The following is a 20,952-nucleotide window of genomic DNA, read 5'->3' on the forward strand; positions in this document are numbered from 1 at the left end:
CCTTGTTCTGTTTTGTGCACTCAGGATGAACAAGACAAGACAAGGAAAAAAGGTCGTTCCCCGTTTGACTCCGACGGAACAGGAGAGTTCCATCAGTGGGGGGCGACCGGTGGCACCTGGACCGCACACGCTGCGGTCCACAGTCACCGACGCCAATTCCGAGCTGACCCCAGCGCCGCTAGCACAGCCTGAACAACAGCAGCGGGCTGGAGGTAAGGCAAAAAGGAAGTCGGACCGGCCGGTATACTCCGGCGAGTCCGGTACGGAGGACTCACCGCCCGAGAGCAGTAAAGGTGGCCGTTTGAGCCGAATGGAGAGGCTCATGGAACAAATGCTCCAGCGTGACTTGCTCCGGGAGATGGGGCAAGCTCGCCAAGGGAGTTCAGGCACTCCCGCCCCAGTGCACTACCACGCACTGGCCATCGCATCTCCCTCAGCTGAGGGGAGCGTTGGCGACCAGGGCTGGGCTGTTCCAGAACAGGGGTCACTGGCCGAAGATATCGGGAGTATGCACGGGGTACAGGAACAGGAAGAGCTGCTGGGAGTAGTGAACCGCTACATGGCTACACCATGAGCGGGGCGGCCGTTACAGCAAAAACTGTCGGCCACCATTGACTAACTCTCATTCAAACCACTGCAAGAACAGGTAGTCAATAAGGCGTTGGACCTCAGAGTAACCTCCAGAAAACTGCATTTCACTAAATGTATCTGCTGTCAACAGCCAAATCTGGGGGTACATTGGACAGGGCATAAGAACCCAAGAACTGAAACTGCATCGAATACTGAAGCTCCTGACGTCAGCTATCACCTCCTATGCTCGTTCCGTGGACGGGGTAGACATGACTACGAATCAGCAAGATACCCTGGCTCTACTGTGTAACACACAGTACAAGATTAATAACCTCCGCAAGGAAGCAATAAGACCTGCCCTCAATTCGAAATTCGCAGGACTGTGCAGAACACCGGCCTCAGAACCGCAGATCCTGCTATTTGGCAAGGACTTGCCCAAACAAGTCAAAGACCTGGATGAGGAATCAAAAGCATTTGGCCTCATGAGGGCAGGTCCCGGAACGAGCAGAACCACTCAACCAAAGCGGCAGTACCCCATCGCATCCACCAGTCGACGTCAATTCCATGGGACTGGTGAAAGCTCGGGGTCCGCACACCATCCCCGGAAGCCTTTTTTAGGCCAGGGCCCAGAGCGGACCCCATGGAAAATGCGCCCACCCCCACACAGCACCACCCCGACCGACGAAGAACCAGAACCAGAAACAGAAGAAATAAATCCACCAATAACAATGGAGGTAGGTGGGTCTGGTTCCTACCAGTACATAACAGGCAGGGAATTTGTGCTAACAGGGGGGAGACCTGTTCATGGAAGCATGGAGGACTATCACACTTGATAGTTATATACTTAACAGTATTCAAGGATACATAATTGAATTTATTCAAGAAACCATGCCACCAGTTCAGCATGCACCCCAAAGGGGTTTTACCCTCTCACTAAAAGAAAAACTAGAGGGACAAGCAGAACTGGTGAGGTTACTTACAAAGGGTATCATTGAGAAATCTGAACATGAACCTTTGGAATTTGTTTCAAATATATTTACCAAAACCAAAAAAGATGGTGGATGTCGCATCATCATTGACTTAACTACTTTGAATACTTTTGTTAAGTATATACACTTTAAAATGGAAACATTTGTGACTGCCAAACAACTGATTTCCAAAGGATACTTTATGGCAAGCATCGATTTAAAAGATGCCTACTATTCAGTACCTATTCACAAGGATCATCGTAGATAACTAAAATTTACCTGGATGGGGCAACTATGGCAGTTCAAATAATTGCCTAATGTTCTAACATGAGCCCCAAGACTGTTTCCCAAGATACTAAAACCAGCCTTGGCAATATTAAGAAAACAAAACATATTGTCATGGCATATCTTGATGATATTTTAATAATAGGCAAAAACATGGAATTAGCTAATTCAGCTGTATTAGCTACTAAACATTTATTTGAAACCCTGGGTTTTGTCATACATCCAGATAAATCTAAGTTGACACCATCCACAACTATGGACTATCTGGGATTCACAATTAACTCAGTCCACATGTCTGTAATGTTGCCAAAAGAGAAATTAGCAGAATTGGCACAAACGTGTAACAAATTAATGGTTAACAATCGACCAACCATCCAATAAGTGGCAAGAGTAATTGGAAAAATAGTAGCAGCATTTCCAGCTACCCAGTTTGGACCTTTGCACTATCAAAACTTACAAAGAGCAAAGGTGCAAGCGTTAAAACGACATGCAGGACATTTTGACCGAACCATGAAATTGCCCATTGAAGCTATATCAGCTGCAATGGTGGATAGAGAACATTTGGCATAGTTCCAGCCCTATCATCATCAATAACCCAATGTTAACTATACAAACAGATGCCAGTGCTCAAGGCTGGGGAGCAACTAATACCATATCCAGCACAGGTGGTAGATGGACTAATCTAGAATCATCACTACTACAGACTCTGGGCATAAACTATTTGGAAATGTTGGGTGCGTTCTATGGTTTAAAAGCATATTGTACAAATATGCACCATTTGCATGTTCGTTTACAAATTGATAATACCATAGTGGTGGCCTATATTAACCATATGGGTGGGATAAATCGATATAATGTGACAATTTGGTCAACACAATCTGGCAATGGTGTGTCGACAAACATATTTGGCTCTCAGCAACTTACCTACCAGGTAAGCTAAATACAGTGGCAGACACCAGGTCACGCAAGTTTAATGATAACACCGAATGGATGTTAAATCCCAAAGTATTTGCTGAAATCACAAAGCAATATGGGGCATACCAGATATCGATCTCTTTGCATCCCGACTGAATCACCAGGTACCAATGTATGTCGCTTGGGAATCAGACCCTGAGGCAGCGGCGATGGATGCATTCGCACTGGACTGGGGGAACTATTTTTTCTATGCCTTTCCCCCCTTCTATCTCATCAGTCGGGTACTATGCAAAATACAGATGGACTCAGGCATCTTGGTAGTACCCGACTGGCTTACACAGCCATGGTTCCCAGTGGTCCTTGACAGAGTCATTGAAACACCAATGGCCATCCCCAGTAGGCCAGATCTACTGATTCACCCTGTGTCAGGCGAAAGTCATCCATGCAATGACAGAATTAACCTACTGGGTTGCAGATTCTGAAAAGACCTTTGCTGGACCTGGGACTGTCAAACAGGACCATCGACACGATGACAGCGTCTCACCGACTCTCCACCAAGAAACAATACCTCTCGAGCATAAGAAAATGGGAAACATACTGCTCGAGAACCGGGACAACCTACTCATCAACCACCATAACGCATGTACTGGAGTTCCTGGCCAGCCTTCATCATGATGAAGGTCTGAGCTATAGCGCTGTCAATTGTGCTAGAAGTGCACTGTCAGCCTACCTAAGACAGGCACCAGGACAACAGGCCATTGGGTCCCATCCGTTGGTGATCAAATTAATGAGAGGAATCTTCAATTCAAACCACCCAAGGCTCAGGTATACCAAGATCTGGGATGTCAGTGTTGTCCTGACATACCTAAAGGGATGGTCACCAGCCAGATCCCTCACTCTGGAACAGCTAACCCTGAAAACGGTCATGCAGATGGTGTTAGTCTCAGCACAAAGGGTCCAGTCCCTTCACTTACTCAGACTGGACAACATGGTCATAACACCAGACCAAATAAAATTCACCATTCAGGAGCTGGTAAAACAGAGCAGACCAGGAACTTCAGGTCTTGTTATGGAATTCCGGGCGTACCCTCCTGACCCCCGTTTAAGATTCAAGATTCAAGATTCAAGATTCAATTTAATTGTCATTTGGACCCCTTGAGGTCCAAACGAAATGACGTTTCTGCAGCCATACATTACAACCAAATAGACCCAAGACACAACATAATTTACATAAAATCCATATCACATCGCTGTGATGGAAGGCCAAAAAAAACTATCTCTCCACTGCACTCTCCCCCCCCCCCCCCCCCCCCCCCCCCCCCCCCCAATGTCAGAGTCAAAGTCAAAGCCCCCGGCTGGCGATGGCGATTGTCCCGCGGCCATTAAAGCCACGCCGGGTGGTGCGAGGTCGCACATCGGGTCTTGGTGTTAAAGCCCCCGGCGGGCGCTCGCAGAGTCCCGCGGCCATTCCAAGCCGCGCGGGGCGGTGCTGTAAGGCCCCGCTCCAGGAGCTCTTCGACCCCGCAACTCAGGCGGGAGAAGTCGCTGTTGCAGGAGCCCTGAAAAGCGGTCTCCCTCCAGGGACCCGCGGGCTCCCGGTGCCGCCATCCGCCAGACCCGCAGTTGCAGCCTCCGAATCTCCGGAGGTCGGGCCGCAGCAGCGCTCCACCACCGCTCCACCCGCTCTGGACTCGGCCAGCTCCACGACGGTGAGGTGAGTCGTCGGCACCAGAGTCCCCGGTCTTCTCCTGTTGGAGGCCGCTCCTCGTTGCAGCCCCAACGACAACGGAGACCCGACAAGAAAAGGTCGGGTCTCCCGTGCAGGGAGAGATTTACAAGTTACCCCCTCCCTCCCACCCCACACACACACACACACACCCCAAAAAATAACAAAAACTACATAGAAACATAGACAAAAAATAATAAAAAACGTGGACGGGCTGCAGAGGCCGCTGCTGACGAGAGTCGAGCCGCCTACCGGAGATAGAGGATATGTGTCATGACTCATTTGCTGTTATACATCAACACAACTAAAGATTCCCGAGGGAGAGAAAAAGCGACGATGGGTCAGCCACAAAAAACCACATGGTCAGGTGTCGAGCCAAACCATCTCTAGGTGGCTCAAACAGGTACTGGGAGCTGCTGGAGTGGATACTGACATTTACACATCTCACTCCACCAGGGCAGCATCCACATCGGCGGCAACAGCAGGGTGGTCCAGGGAGAAAACCTTCCAAACGTTCTACGACAAGCCGTTAGCAGATGCTGTTTTATTTGCAGAAAGAATTTTGGACTCTGCAAACATATAATTTAAGCCCGGGGGAGCATTATTTTACTTTGTTATTGTTTTCAAAATAAATACCATTATTGTTTTATAAACAGATTCATGGTTGATTACGATAACATACTTCCTCCCTTGGATGACTTTGGCAGCGAGTGAAGTATGAACTGTTACACGGTTTGAAATCACAGAGCTTTAAAATCTTCACGTAGTCACGTGACTCCGAAGTAAAATAGTAAGATTAAACGAGAACTTCCCAGTTTGAAGTTTGATCTGTATTTTATGAGGAGTTACGATGAGGGATTACGTGCCCACCCTCAGTGCAGAGATCAACTGGTAACTTAATTCTCCTTATCTTTACTATGTTTATTTCAATTACTGTGTTGTTTCTGTGATTCCACACCGCTGCTTTGAAGTATGTCGCGCATGCGTGCTGGACGGGGTCTTCGCGTAATCCCTCATCGTAACTCCTCATAAAATACTGATCAAACTTCAAACTGGTAAGTTCTCGTTTAACCTTACTATTATACATGCAATTGTATCTCCACCACTACCTCTGACAGCTTGTTCCATGTACCCACCAATCTCAGTGTGAAGATCTCCCTCCCCTCTTATTTATACATATACACATAATAATACATATATACACAAATATGTATACTTTGTGTGTATAGGAAGGAACTGCAGATGCTGGTTTACACCGAAGGTAGACACAAAATGCTGGAGTAACTCAACGCGTCAGGCAGCATCACCGGAGAAAACAAATAGGTGCCGTTTCGGGTCGAGACCCTTCTTCAGACTGAGAGTCAGGGGAGAGGGAAACATATACATACATGCACATATATGTATATATGCATATATATATATATATATGTGTGTATGTATGTGCACATATGCATATTCTCCCTCTATATATATTTTCTTTACGTATATTTTCTGTGTATAGAATACATGGATATTCTGTAAGTATTCACATTCTAGACTCCCCTTTTCTGAGAAAAATGCTCTTAACTATCTATTCTATCTATGGTCAACATTAATTTGAAAAATATTTGGTACTAATATGGGCTGCCCACAATAGAATTAGTCACTATTGCGAGGTTCTGCTAATTGCGTTCATTTGCAAGTTCTTGAAGGATTTTTATTGGCTTAAGTACAAGTTTGAATAGTTTTTTAATAGCATTTACTAAGAAATAATTACTTACTTCAATATAAGTGGAAAATGTTCCTTGGTGAATTTAAAACCATTGTGCAATTACTTAAAGAAAGGTTATTCACGAATGGTGGACTGGACATAATGACTAAAGTAATTCTTCCCACACACACCTCACAAGCATATCCCTTCCCACACATATAAACACCCCACAGCACTCATCCCACATACCTTCAGCTATCTTAATCAAATGCTATCAAGTTAGTCTTGAATTTTTCAAGGAATAGTTTTTAAAACTTTTCCTTCCCAATAGACATATTGCACACTTGGGGAATATTATATTTGGTGATAGTTTAATAACTTACTGGGCAAATTGAAGAAGAAGCATTATTCTCAAATCCAGTCCAGTTTGGGGTGGATCACAGAATCCCTCTTCCATTATACATCAAGATCCCAACCTGCTGAGTTACTCCAGCCCTTTGTGTTTCCATAAGGTAATAAGGGATAGGAGTAGAAATAGGCCTTAAAGTGCAAGTGAAATGAATTTGCCAGCAGCGGTACAATAAAAAAAAAGAACCCACACAATAAAAAATGTAACACAAACATCCACCACAGCATTCATCACTGTGATGGAAGGCACAACATTTGGCCAGTCCTCCTCCATTTTCCCCGTGGTCGGGACCTCAACCCTCTGTAGCCGCCGCTGCGGGTATCCAGAAGTTCAGTTCCTTGCAGCGGTTCCTTGTGTTCAAGATCTTGTGAGAGGGATAGACAAGATCCTTTGAGAATAGGGAAGATTCAAAGATTCAAAAGAACAATTTCAGAATCATTTAGGGGTAAATGAGGGGGAACTTCTTTACTCAGGAGTGGTAGCGGTGTGGAATGAGCTTCCAGTGGAAGTGGTGGAGGCAGGTTTAGTTCATTTAAAAATAAATGCCATATGCTGAAAAGCTTTGGAGGGTTATGGTATGACCCAGGCAGGTGGGACCCAGCGGACTTGTAGGGCCGAGATGTCCTGTTTCCGTGCTGTAATTGTTATATGGTTATATGGTTATAAGATCCTTTAGTAAACAATTAATCATAGAAATATGGAGGGTAGAAAGTGGCCATTTAGTTCAATATGCCTATGCTGGCTTTAGATTAGACCCATTCCCAGCGCTTTGTCCATAGTACTGTAAGTTATGGCTCTTCAAGCCTTTACCCCGTCGCAGACCCAGAATGGCGACTGTTTCTTTTCCCATGGATGCTGCCTGACCTACTGAGTGCTTCCAGCACTCTCTGTTTTTGTTTCAGAGCTTCTGCCTTCAGGTCCCTTTCAGCCAATAGTGTCCAGACCACTTGTTGAGTGAAATAACTTCCTCAATCCCACTTCATTTATCCAATAATTAGTTTAAATGTTGATCTCATTGCTAAGTAAAATAGGTTATTACTGCCATAGCCATAACTTTACACACCTCAAATAAATCTATCCTTTTTTGTCCCAAACAAACCCACCTTAGAAAAGTAAAGTAGGTCCTTCTGATGACTGCAATCCTCTGGATCTAACTACCTGCTAGTAACCCTCTCTAAACCTAGATACCAGAACTGCAGAGGATGGGTTACAAAAAAAAAACACAAAGTGCTGGAGTAGCTCAGCGGGTTTGGCAGCATCTCTGGTCAACATGGATAAGCAACACTTCGGGTCGAGACCCTTCTTCAGACAGTGGTGGGGGAGTAGGGGAAAGAAAGCTGGAAGAGAGGAGGGAAGGACAAAGCCTGGCGGGTGATAGGTGGATACAAATGAGGATTTTAAAACAAAAATAGGCAGATGGTTGGACCAAGCCCGGAGAAGAAAAGCCAAACGTTAATACTGGAGTTACAATACTCTTAAATGCATCAGTAGTTTTTTTTTAATCACACCAGTAATTGCACTAATAAAGTGCTTCATTGAGGGGTGGGACAGGGACAGAGTTGCTGCCTTACAGTGCCAGAGACCCAAGTTTGATCCTGACTACAGGTGATGTCTATACTGATTTTTTACATTCTCCCTGTGACCGCGTGGGTTTCTCCAGATGCTCCGGTTTCCTCCCACACTGCTAAGACATGCAGGTTAGTAGGTTTATTGGCTTCTATAAAATTGTAACTTGTCCCTAGTGTGTAGGATGGGGCTAGTGTACACTGCGATCGGTGGTCGGTGCACACTCAGTGGGCCGAAGGGCCTGTTTCCGGGCTGTATCTCTAAGGTGTAGTCATTGGGACATTTATATGCTTTGAACTTTGTTATCAGTGGAGTTCTTTCTGCATTTTTTTTTTTTTAAAGCAGGACCCAAGTGGACATTCAAAGCTTTAGCTTTGCCAGTATATATTAAACTATTTAAAAACTATTCAAATAAAAGCCCTTGGAATGAGACTTGTTATATTCTTAAACTAGCATTGCAATGAGTTCAACAGCAAACAGGGTGGGGAATCAAATTCCTATCATCAGTACATATATAACGCTATAACAACGTTATAATTAAAGTTGGAAATGCTGGTGTGTGCAGTTCACCAACCTCTCCCAGTATGTACATGATTCCTGCCTTCATTTACTGCAGGAGTGAGCATGCTATGCCTGGCCGAATGCAAAGCGTACTGGGTGTCACATGTGGAAGGTTTGCTCTTTCGCGGCTTTCTAACTAACCATACATCATGAAATATTGATATGGTTCCACTGGGCTGCTGCACCTGACATTTGATTTATAGCTTCAGGTGTCTTTTCCTTAAGAAAAAATTGTAAGCAATCGAGCGGGGAATCAAAAACTGAATGTCAAATTTGTACTTTTCTGGGAATAGAGTGGTGCGGGCAGAATTGTTTACGGGAATGCCCTCCGCAACCTCTCTTTGATTGGGTCATGCTTTCTGTGTCCCTCGTTATGATCGGAAGGCCCATTATTTGTTAACCTGCTCCACCTTCCTTACACCTAAAATATTTATGGCCAATTGATGTCAGCGCTCTCTGGATTGCAATCATTCCTTCCTTCAGGACTCTATGATTAAAAACATAATAATTGTGGGACAGAATAAAAAATAAATATGGGGAAATGTCTTAAAGAATCACAGGAAACGATGCAGCAATCAATAGTTGGACGTGGCCAGAATTATTTACGCTCTGAAGCAGTTTCAATGTTTAGCACATTTATTTTAAGGGCACTCAATTTTTAATCCAGAACGTTTTAAGTAGGAAGGATACATCTCCCAGGAAGGAAATGGAACATTTGAACTGTGATGTTCTCACAGTAAATTAAGATGAGATGTCAGGAATTTCAACTCCTCTATAGTTCATAGCAAACAAAAACACATGAAAAGATGATCATCAAGCAATCCCTGGAGCTCCACCATTCAGTTAGATCACAGCTGATCTATAAAGCAACTGTGCTTTCCTTATTCTTAGCTATAAACAAGCTGCTGATGATAGCGCTGAACATTTCACTTGATCTATGCTTAGGATTTTACCGTTTCCATCCTTAAACTAGTCTTGCTGTGGACAAAAACACGGTACCTCCTTATTTCCATTGCAGATTCAAGAGTGTCTTATATGTCCCAAAACGGAACAATGCAATTCGCACTTGCACCAGATATGTAAACATAGTAGTCTGTAAAACCCGCAATAAACAGCAACATAAATCAATAATATATACAGCAAACAGAAACACACACACACACACACATACACACACACACACACACACACACACACACACACACACACACACACACACACACACACACAACACACACACACACACACAGTCACACACCCACACACACACACACAACCACACACACACACACACACACAAATATATATATGATACATAAATATGAGTCTTTTGCCCAGAGTAGGGGAATCAAGAACCAGAGGACATATGTTTAAGTTGAGGGGGGAAAGATTCAATAGTAACCTGTAGGGTAACTTTTTCATGCAAAGGATGGCAGGTGTATGGAACGAGCTGGCGAAGGAGGTAGTTGAGGTGGATACTGTCCCAACTTTTTAAAAACATTTGGACAGGTACATAGATAGGACAGATTTAGAGGGATATGGGCCAAATGCAGGCAGGTGGTCCTAATGTAGATGGGACATAATGTGTAGGAAAGAACTGCAGATGCTGGTTTAAATTGAAGGTAGACACAAAATGCTGGAGTAACTCAGTGGGACTGGCAGCATCTAGATGGGACATGTTGGCCGGCGTGGGCAAGTTTGGCCACAGGGCTTGTTTCCATGCTGTAAGACTCTATGACTCCATATATATATATAAGACAAACAAGTAAATACACAATAATAGTGCAAAGTCAAAAATAATTCTCCCAAGTCTATATAGTTCGGATTCTATTTTGAGGAATGTTCAATAGCCTGATGGTTGTTGGGAAGAAGCTGCTCCTGAACCTGGACAGTTTTCATGCTCCTATCTTAATATTAATATTACTCCCCCTTTCCGGATTTCGCAAAAAGAGGAAATAATGTCTCTGCAACTAGTCTGTACAATGGATGTATAACAATCGCCGCACAGTTAAAAGGTCTCTGAAGATTTGGGACAAAACTTGTTTACCTCTACTTGAACTCTCTCTGCATCCTTATCACGATTCATTTTGTGCTAAGAGCAAAATTAAAAACATAGCATGGAAAAAAATGTAAACATTTTGAGATGCTCAGCAGGTCCAACGGTAACTGTGGATAGAGAGACAGAGTTAACATTCAGGCCTATGGTCCTTCATCAGAACTGTAGGGTTATGATCAGAAATGCCAACTTTGTTTCTCTCTCCACTATTGTTGTATGACTTGCTCAGTGTCTGCATTATTTTCGAATTTTGTTTTAATGTTTACACCTACAGTTTTTTTGTTTCTGATGGAAAGGCATTTTGGTCCCCTTAACCAAATTGTTAATATTGCTTGGGAACAAGCAGGGTTCAAAGAACTGATCCGTGAGATGCTTCACTGGTCACAATTTGCCAATTTGAGAAGATCCTGTTGAATCCCACTCTTTGTTTTCTATCTGTTAACCAGCTCTCAATACATGGCGTAGAAACGAAGAACTGCAAATGCTGGTTTATACCAAAGATAGACACAAAGTGTTGTAGTAGGGGAATCAAGTAGGGCCAGGCAGTATCTCTGGAGAAACAGGATAAATGACATTTTGGGAACCCTTTTTCAGACGTGAAAGAGGGTTCTGACTTGAAACGTCACCTATCCTTTTACTCCTGAGATACTGCCTGACTCACTGAGTTACTCCAGACTCTGTGTCTATCTCAATCCATGGTGGTACATTAGCCCAATTCCATGTGCTCCTGTGTGGGACTTTCTCAAAAGTCTCCTGAAACATTAATCACATCAAGTCCACTGATTCCTCTTCATATAATCTGTGGAACATATCCTCAAAGACTCCAATAGATTGTTCAAATATGATTTCCCATTCATAAATCCATGTTGACTGTGCTTAATTATATATTATTGTGCTATTATATATTTTAACAATTCCAGCACTTCCCCAACTGCATTTTATTCCGTTTATCCTGTATCTGTATATTGCGAATGGCTCGATTGTAATCATGCATTGTCTTTACACTGACTGGCTAGCACGCAACAAAACCTGTACCTCGGTACATGTGACAATAAACTAAACTAAACTACAATTGTCAGGCTCATTGGGCAGTAGTTTCTTGCTTTCTGTCTCCATCCTTACTTACATGACGGGGTCACATTCCGTCTGCTCTAAATGCAGGAACTATTCTAGAAGCTACAGATTTTTAGATAACAATAACCATTCATTAACTCCATAGCTCAGCTCTATCAAAACTTCAGATGTAAATCATCACGTTCTTTGGGATTTTGCAGTTTGCAGGCTCATTAACTGCCCTAGTAGTTTTTTTCTGAACACTAATTTCTTTTATGTTTTTCATTTGCCAGTAGACCTCTGATTCTCCATCATTTCTGCAAGGATTTTTGTGTTCACTTCGATGGTTCCTTTATTATCACGTACCAAGGTATAGTGAAACTTTTTTTTTTGCATACAGTTAAGTAAGTTCATTGCCATACATGAGTACAATCCCTGGTTAAGTACACAATACACACAAACAGCCCACTACTGAGTCTTTATGCAAGAGTTGCCAGGTTTTGGTGCCATTTCACAGTCTCAACTACAGTTGGCCATAAAGGTTAATTGCAGACATCACCTATATCCGCTCAAACTGTCGTCTCTCTCGTTGCCTGGCCATCTTCCACCTTCGTGCCACGGGACTTCCTCCTGCATCCGACCTTGAACCTACTTTGAGAACTCTCTCCCAGTGAAAAACTGTTGAGGCTGAGGCTGAACTAAAAATGTTGGAACTGGCAGGGATCTAATACCCTTTATTAGACAAGGGTATCAAAGGTTTAAGGTTATTATTGTCACATGCACCAAAGTACAGTGAAAAGCTTTGTTTTGATGCTATCCAATCAGCTCAGATAATACTATACATAAATACAATGAAGTCAAACTCGTAAAATAGAAAGACCAAAGGAAAAGATACTGAGTTGCTGAATATAGTTCCTCCGTGCATCAGTTCCAGAGACAAATGCCCAATGTCTGCAATGGAGCAGAGGAGAAACGTACAGTACCCCAGTTTACGTACACCAGTATACAAGGCAAGAAAATTGTTAAGGTACAGACCAAATGCAATAAAACAGAGCATTCTGGAAATTCTCGGCAGGTCAAGAGTTAACATTTCAAGTCATTGACCTTGCATTACAACTGGATAGTTGAAACAAGCAGTGAGATACAGGGAAGGGTAAAAGGGAAGGTTGAGTGGAGCACGGAGAGCTCACACTACTCAATAGGTGGTGGAACAGCATGAGGGAGGTTGACAAAGGTTGGCGAATAACAAAAGATGTGTCTAAAATGAAGGTAATATCCTCGTATGTCTTTTTCTTTTGCTTTCTTTCCAGTTTCATGACATCCTTCCAATACCATGGTGTCTAGAACGTTACATAGGACTCCAAATGTGGCCATGCCAGTCTCATACAGCTGTAACATGACATCCCAGCTCCTGTGCACATGCTCTGACCGATGAAGGCAAACCTGCCAAACGCCTTCTTCACCATTTAACACTTCCAAGAACCAAAAGGGTCTCGACCCGGAATGTCACCCATTCCTTCTCTCCAGAGATGCTGCCTGTCCCACTGAGTTACTCCAGTCTTTTGTGTCTATCTTCAGTTTAAACCAATATCTGCAGTTCCTTCCTACACGCATCATTCTCCATAGCTCTTCCCCCAAGAAAAAGGTTTGTTTCAAGAAACCATCCAAGCTCCATCAAAATCCATGGCACTAGGGGAGCCTTAGGTAATATTGGGGAAGTTAAACTAACCCGCTAATATCAATCTGTTATCTTTCCATGATCTGCCTGCATATCTGTGGCTCTGGATCCTGTTGGCTATTGGGAGGCTCATCAAAATCGTTATGGCTCATCAAAATTAATTTGTCATTGGTTCTGTTTCTATTATGCAGCTTCTATCACTTGGTTGATATTTGAACCCACTTGACACATGGTGGGTATCCAAGAGGAGAGGAGACCAGAAATGCCCACATGGCCAGGAGGAATGTTTTGGGTTCAGGACCAATCCTGATCGTCTGTGGACATCTGTGAAGGATGGCACAGACTACTAGGACAAGATCAAATGAACATCATTTAAGTGCTATTACATTTCTTTAATAGACAGGTGATGTCTGTTCAGTCTGAAAACCAGTCCGAACCCGAAATGTCGCCTATCCATGTCCTCCGGAGATTCTGCCTGATCTGCTGAGTCATTCCTGCACTTTGTGTCTTTTTGTTTGTAAACCAGCATCTGCAGTTCCTTGTGTCTACATTTCTTTAATGATCATTGAATCATTTTCTACACATTTGAGATCGCGATCTGGGTGGCGACGTCAGCAATGGCAGCCTCGTCAACAGTCTGTGTGTCTTTTTGTCTTTTTTGTTATTTTTAGTGTGTTTAAAAAGTATGTGTTAATGTTCTCCGGTTTGATTTATGTTGGGGGTGGGAGAAACCTTTGTCAGTCTCTTACCTTGCCGGAGATGCGCTTGTTTTCCGGATCGTATCTCCGGTTGCTCTGCGGCCTAACATCATGGAGCTGGCGGCCTTGCTCAGGACTGACTTTGAGCCCCACCGCGGGGCCGTGGACTTACCATCGGAGCCTGCGATCCCTTGCCTGGGATCGACGCTTCAACCACGGCCTGTGGATTTCAACATCGAGGAGCTCGCAGTCTCGGGTAGAAACCGATGCCGGGAAGCTCCAAGCTGCAGGAAGTTCGATCAGCCCTGACTTGGGAGTCCGATCACCAGGCGTGGGGGAGCTGAGATCCCCCCGATGCGGGAGCTTGATCGCCCTGATGCAGAGGGCTCGATCACCAGCTGCGGGAGCCAAGATCGACCCGACAACAGAAGGTTTGAGTGCCCCGACCGTGGGAGAACAAAGAAGGGAAGAAGATTGAACTTGTTTTGCCTTCCATCAGTGAGAAATGTGGGGAGTCGCTGTGGTGTATGTTCATGTTAAAAATGTATTTGGGTGTCTAGTTGCTCGTTATTGGTATGACTGTATGGCAAATCAAATTCCTTCTATGTTGCAAAATATACTTGGCTAATAAAGTACTATTATGAATATAATTTCTTAAATCTCCTCTCATGCTTCTTTGCTCCAACATCTACTATTCTAAATCTCCAATCCATTCCCGTATCTGAAATTCTTCATCCCTAAAATCTTTGGAAACGTGCTAAAGCGGAGTGAACAGACGTGAATACAGTGCTCACACAGTGTTCTGTTTAATAAGCCCAGAATCCCAGGTGCTATCTTAACTACTGTGGCAACACGTCCTCCTGGTCTCAAAAATGTACTTACACACACACATGTACACTTACAATTGTAATAGTCAGTCCTCGGAAGTATAGTAGTTAGTATCCCCGCCTGTCACGTGTCACGTTCAATTCCTTGCCTGGAAGTTACTATTATTACTATCACAACATTTACAAAACATTTTACACAGGTGCATGGATAGGACGGCTTTACAGGGATATGGGCCAAACTCAGGCAGGTAGGACTAGTATGGATGGGACATGTTGGTTGGTCTGGGCAAGTTGGGCCGAAGGGTCTGTTTCCACGCTGTATAACTCTATGACTTACATTTGGGTCCTGTTGGTCTTGCACATAGACTGTACATTCAGCCCTCCATGTGTATTCTGTCCATCAAGTGTCTATTTATATTATCCCCATTTACTAGAAATTGATCCATAGCCGACTATGCCTTTGCAATTCAAATACTCGCTCCGATGATTCTTAAACGTGTTAGTACCTGGCTCCATCAACTTCTCAGACAGTGCATTCCATTCTCTAGCTGAAAACATTCTTCTTCGGATCCCCTCTGAACTCCTTGCACCTCACCTTAAATGTATGTCCACCATCTTTAAACATGTTTGCTATTGAGAAAGGTTTCTTGCCTCTCGACTCTTCTTCTTGCATTTGGCATGTGCAGCCTAAATGTAGGTCCTAGGTAGACCTGTTTGTAAGTTTGTGCACGTCAGGTTGATTGCATTGGTCAAAACAGGGTGGACCACGTGAAGGTTGCAATCTTCCACCCCCTCTCGACTGAGACCCGTTCTTAAATGTTATGTGAATACTTGCATCCACCACCTTCACAGCAGTGCATTCCTTCCTCCAGCTGAACAAAATCTCCCTCAGATCCCCTCTAAACTACTTTCTTTGTTCTTCCTGACAAATATATAATTGCACATTGGTTAGTTAGTTAGTTTAGTGGGACAGGCAGCATCTCTGGAGAGAAGGAATGGGTGACGTTTCGGGTCGAGACCCTTCTTCAGCATTTTGTGTCTATCTTTGATTTAAACCTGCATCTGTAGTTCTTTCCAACACATAGTTAGTTTAGTGTACTGTCACGAGCACCGAGGTACAGTGAAAAGCTTTTGTTGCGTGCTAACCAGTCAGCGGAAAGACTATACATAATTGAAATCGAGCCGTCCACAGTGTGTAGGTACAAGATAAAGGGAATAACGTTTAGTACAAGATAAAGTCCAGTAAAGAAAGCTAGTTCGAGTGTCTCCAATGAGGTAGATGGTAACTCCGGACCACTCTCTAGTTGGTGGTAAGATGGTCCGGTTGCCTGGAAATAGCTGGGAAGAAACTGTCCGTGAATCTGGAGGTGGGCGTTTTCACATTTCCGCACCTCTTGCCTGAGGGGAGAGGGGAGAAGAGGATGAGACTTGACCTTGATTATGCTGTTGGCCTTGCCATGGCAGAATCAAGTGTAAGATCAGAGGTTGGCAGAAGAATCTACCTTCTGAGGCAGCTTAAGCATGATAACGAAATTTGAAATAGAAATAACGCTGAGGATGCTCAACGGATCAGTTTGCATCTGTGCAAAGAAATAGGCAGCTAATATTTCAGCCATTTGCCTTCAAAGGTCATTGATCTGTAGTGCTAACACTGCCTCTCTCTCCACAGCTGCTGCCTCACTTGCTGTGTTTTTCCAGCATTTTATTTCTTTAATGTCAAAAGGGATAAAGCTCTTGTCAGTTTATGGAAGAGAGATTAAAATTATTACCATGAATCTAAACGGTGTTGTTTCTGCATTCGGACTTTGTTTCTGCAGAACGATAACTCTCTGTGAACTGCTGACTTCAATACTTGCCATTTAATCAGACATAATGATTCATATTTATTAAGTTCATTAAGCAATGCAGAGCCTGGAAAGTAGAGATTGCAAATTGCACTGTAATATTCGTTAGCATTACAGTGTATCGCCTCAGCTAAATTAACAAAGAAAAGCTACCCATTACTCAGCAGGATAAAAAATCTATATGGGTTATTAAGATGGTATAAATGTTGTTATGGCCATAATTACTTTACCCTGAAGTGTATAATTGTTAAACTAGATTGTCTTGCTATGGCAGTAGAGAATTAAGAAGAAATGTTGCTAAAGATACATTAATGACCTTTGAAGTTACTTGGTATAACAAGTGCTGCTTATCCTTTGTGGTAAAAGGTCATCAAACTTGCCTTTTCTATTACTAGATGCAGACCAACGTTCTGTGCATTCTTTGCAATTACAGTGACTTGTTTGTAAGAGTGATGTATCTTAAATCAGATGTCTCTGCTGAAGAGGCACGTAATTCTCTCTTGGTCCTGAAGGCATTGGATTGGATATTTGATTGCAACATGGGTCAATGCTTAACACAGTTGGGCGGCACAATGGCTCATCGCCAATGGCATAGAATATAGAACAGTACATCACGGGAACAGGCCCTTTGGCCCACAATGTTCGTGCCGAACATGATGCCTAGTTAAACTGATCTGCACATGATCCATATCCCTCTATTCCCTGCACTTCCATCTGCCTATCAAGAAACCTTTTAAACTCCGCTATTGTATCTGCATCCATAATCATCCCTGTCAATGCGTTCCAGACCACCACCACTCTGTGTAAAATTAAACTTTCCCCCTCTCACCTTACGTTTACCCACTCTTAGTGTTAGACATTTCCACCCTGGGATAAAGGTTCTGACTGCCTACCCTATCTATGCTTCTCGTAATTTTACATACTTATATCAACTCAACCTCCAACGTTCCAGAGAAAATAATTCAAGTCTCTCCATCCTATGGGAGAGGCTTTCTGAGAGGAAGGAAGTCTGAGGAAGAATTATAGGCAGAGTCGATTCAGAAGTTAATAAAATAGCGTTGGGTTTGCCCAAAGTTACTTGAACCTTGGGTTCAACCGTGGCCTTGGGGGCTGTCTTTGTGGAGTTTGCACGTTCTCCCGGTGACCACATGGGTTTCCTCCAGTTTCCTCCCACCTCCCAAAGACATGCGGGCTTGTAGACCTCAAAAAAAGAGTTGTCCCCAATATGTGGGGAGTGGGTGAGGAAATGGGGATAACATAAAACTAATAACATATAACATAGAACTCAATTCTTCCCTTCCCTCCTGCACCACCCCCTCCCCGGGCACATTCCCTTTGCAACCGCAAGAGATGCTACACTTGTCGCTTTACCTCCCCCCTCGACTCCATTCAAGGACCCAAGCAGTCATTCCAGGTGCGATAGAGGTTCATCTGCACCTCCTCCAACCTCATCTATTGTATCCGCTGCTCTAGATGTCAGCTGATCTACATTGGTGAGACCAAACGCAGGCTTGGCGATCGTTTCGCCGAATACCTCCGCTCGGTCCGCAATAACCAACCTGATCTCCCGGTGGCTCAGCACTTCAACTCCCCCTCCCATTCCCAATCCAACCTCTCTGTCCTGGGTCTCCTCCGTGGCCAGAGTGAGCACCACCAGAAATTGGAGGAGCAGCACCTCATATTCCGCTTGGGCAGTCTGCACCCTAGCGGCATGAACATTGACCTCCAATTTCCGGTAGCCCTTGCTGTCTCCTCCCCTTCTCAGCTCTCCCTCAGCCCTCAGGCTCCTCCTCTTCCTTTTTCCTTTCTTCTCTCTCTCCCCCTCCCCCCCTCCCCCCTACCCCCCACCCCCAGACATCAGTCTGAAGAAGGGTTTTGGCCCGAAATGTTGCCTATTTCCTTCGCTCCATAGATGCTGCTGCACCCGCTGAGTTTCTCCACCACTTTTGTCTACCTTCGACTTTCCGGCATCTGCAGTTCCTTCTTAAACACTAATGTGAATTGGTGATTGATGGTCGGCATGGAGCCAGTGGGCTGAAGTGCCTGTTTCCATGCTTTACCTCTAAAAAAAATTAAAGAAAGAAAAAGAGTGTCCGCTAGTCCTGTTGACCCAGAGTCCCGTACTTTAGATCAGGTTGTGATCAGCATGAGGTGAGAAGACTCTGCTTGAGGTTTGGCCCATATCCCTCTAAACCTATCTTAACATGTTTAACGTCTTAAACGTTAAAAGTTTCTTAAACATTGTGATAGTATCTGCCCCAACAACTTCCTCCAGCAGATTCGATACACATACCACCTTTTGTGTAAAACGGTTGCCCCTCAGGTTCCTAATAAATCTTTCCCTCCTCACCTTAAATCTATCTTCTCTGGTTCTCGAGTCCCCTACTCTGGACTCGATCTATCCATTTATCCTATCTATTCCTCTCATGATCTTGTACGCTACTATAAGATCACCCCTTATCCTCCTGCGCTCCAAGGAATAAAGTCCTAGCCTGCTCAATCTCTCCCTGTAGCCTTGAGTCCGGGCAAAATCCTCGTCTATCATTTCTACACCCTCTCCAGCTTACCAACATCTTTCCTATAACTGGTGACCGTAATTGAATGCAAAACTCTAAATGTAGCCTCACCATTGACTTGTACAACTGTAACATGATCTCCCAACTTCAATATTCAATACTCTGTCCGATGAAGGCTAATGTGCCGAAAGCCTTCTTGACCACCCTATAACCATATAACAATTACAGCACGGAAACAGGCCATCTCGGCCCTACAAGTCCGTGGCGAACAACTTTTTTTCCCCCTATCCCACCTGCCTGCACTCATACCATAACCCCATATTCCCTTCTCATCCATATGCCTATCCAATTTTTATTTTGCTGATACCAACAACCTGCCTCCACCATTTCCAGGTCCTGGAAGCTGGTTTGCCTTACCGCTACACTCTCTGAGTAAAGAAGTTCCCCCTCGTGTTACCCCTAAACTTCTGTCCCTTAATTCTGAAGTCATGTCCTCTTGTTTGAATCTTCCCTATTCTCAAAGGGAAAAGCGTGTCCACATCAACTCTGTCTATCCCTCTCATCATTTTAAAGACCTCTGTCAAGTCCCCCCTAACCTTCTGTGCTCCAGAGAATAAAGACCTAACTTATTCAACCTATCTCTGTAACTTAGTTGTTGAAACCCAGGCAACATTCTAGTAAATCTCCTCTGTACTCTCTCTATTTTATTGACATCCTTCCTATAATTGGGCGACCAAAATTGCACCATACGTCAGATTTGGTCTCACCAATGCCTTGTACAATTTTAACATTACATCCCAGCTTCTATACTCAATGCTCTGGTTTATAAAGGCTAGCATACCAAAAGCTTTCTTTACCATCCTATCTATATGAGATTCCACCTTCAAGGAACTATTATTCCCAGATCCCTCTGTTCAACTGTATTCTTCAATTCCCTACCATTTACCATGTACGTCCTATTTTGATTTGTCCTGCCAAGGTGTAGCACTCTACTATCTACTTGTGACACCACTTTCAAGGAACTATTTCTGCACTCCCAGATCCCTCTGCTCTACAACACTCCCCAGACCCCTGCCATTCATTGTGTAGGTCATGTCCTGGTTTGCCTTACCAAAATGCAACACCTCTCATTCATCTGTATTAAACTTCATTAACCATTCCGCAGCCCACCTGCACAACCGATCAAGATCCTGCTGCAATTTTTGACAACTATCTTCGCTATTTACAATACTACTCACTTTCGTGTAATTTGCAAACTTACTAATCATGCCATGTACATTCTCATCCAAATCATTGATATTGATGACAAACAGCAATGGAACCAGTAACAAACCCCGAGGCACCGCACTAGTCACAGGTCTTCAATCCAAAATACAACCTTCCACCATCACCATCAACCCTCTGAAGAAGGGTTTCGGCCCGAAACGTTGCCTATTTCCTTCGCTCCATAGATGCTGCTGCACCCGCTGAGTTTCTCCAGCACTTTTGTGTACCTTCCATTTTCTAGCATCTGCAGTTCCTTCCTAATCACCCTCTGCTTCCTTCCATGAAGCCACTTTTCTATCCATTCAGCTATCTCTCCTTGGATCC

General features: G+C 43.9%; 1 protein-coding gene across 1 annotated transcript in view; it reads right to left on the minus strand.

Annotated features, from left to right (window-relative positions):
- Nucleotides 1-20,952, minus strand: part of adarb2 (adenosine deaminase RNA specific B2 (inactive)) — a 321,765-nt gene that overhangs the window by 197,533 nt on the left and 103,280 nt on the right. The window lies entirely within an intron of this gene.

This window comes from Leucoraja erinacea, chromosome 2, assembly GCF_028641065.1.
Source record: "Leucoraja erinacea ecotype New England chromosome 2, Leri_hhj_1, whole genome shotgun sequence".
Lineage (NCBI taxonomy): Eukaryota > Metazoa > Chordata > Chondrichthyes > Rajiformes > Rajidae > Leucoraja > Leucoraja erinaceus.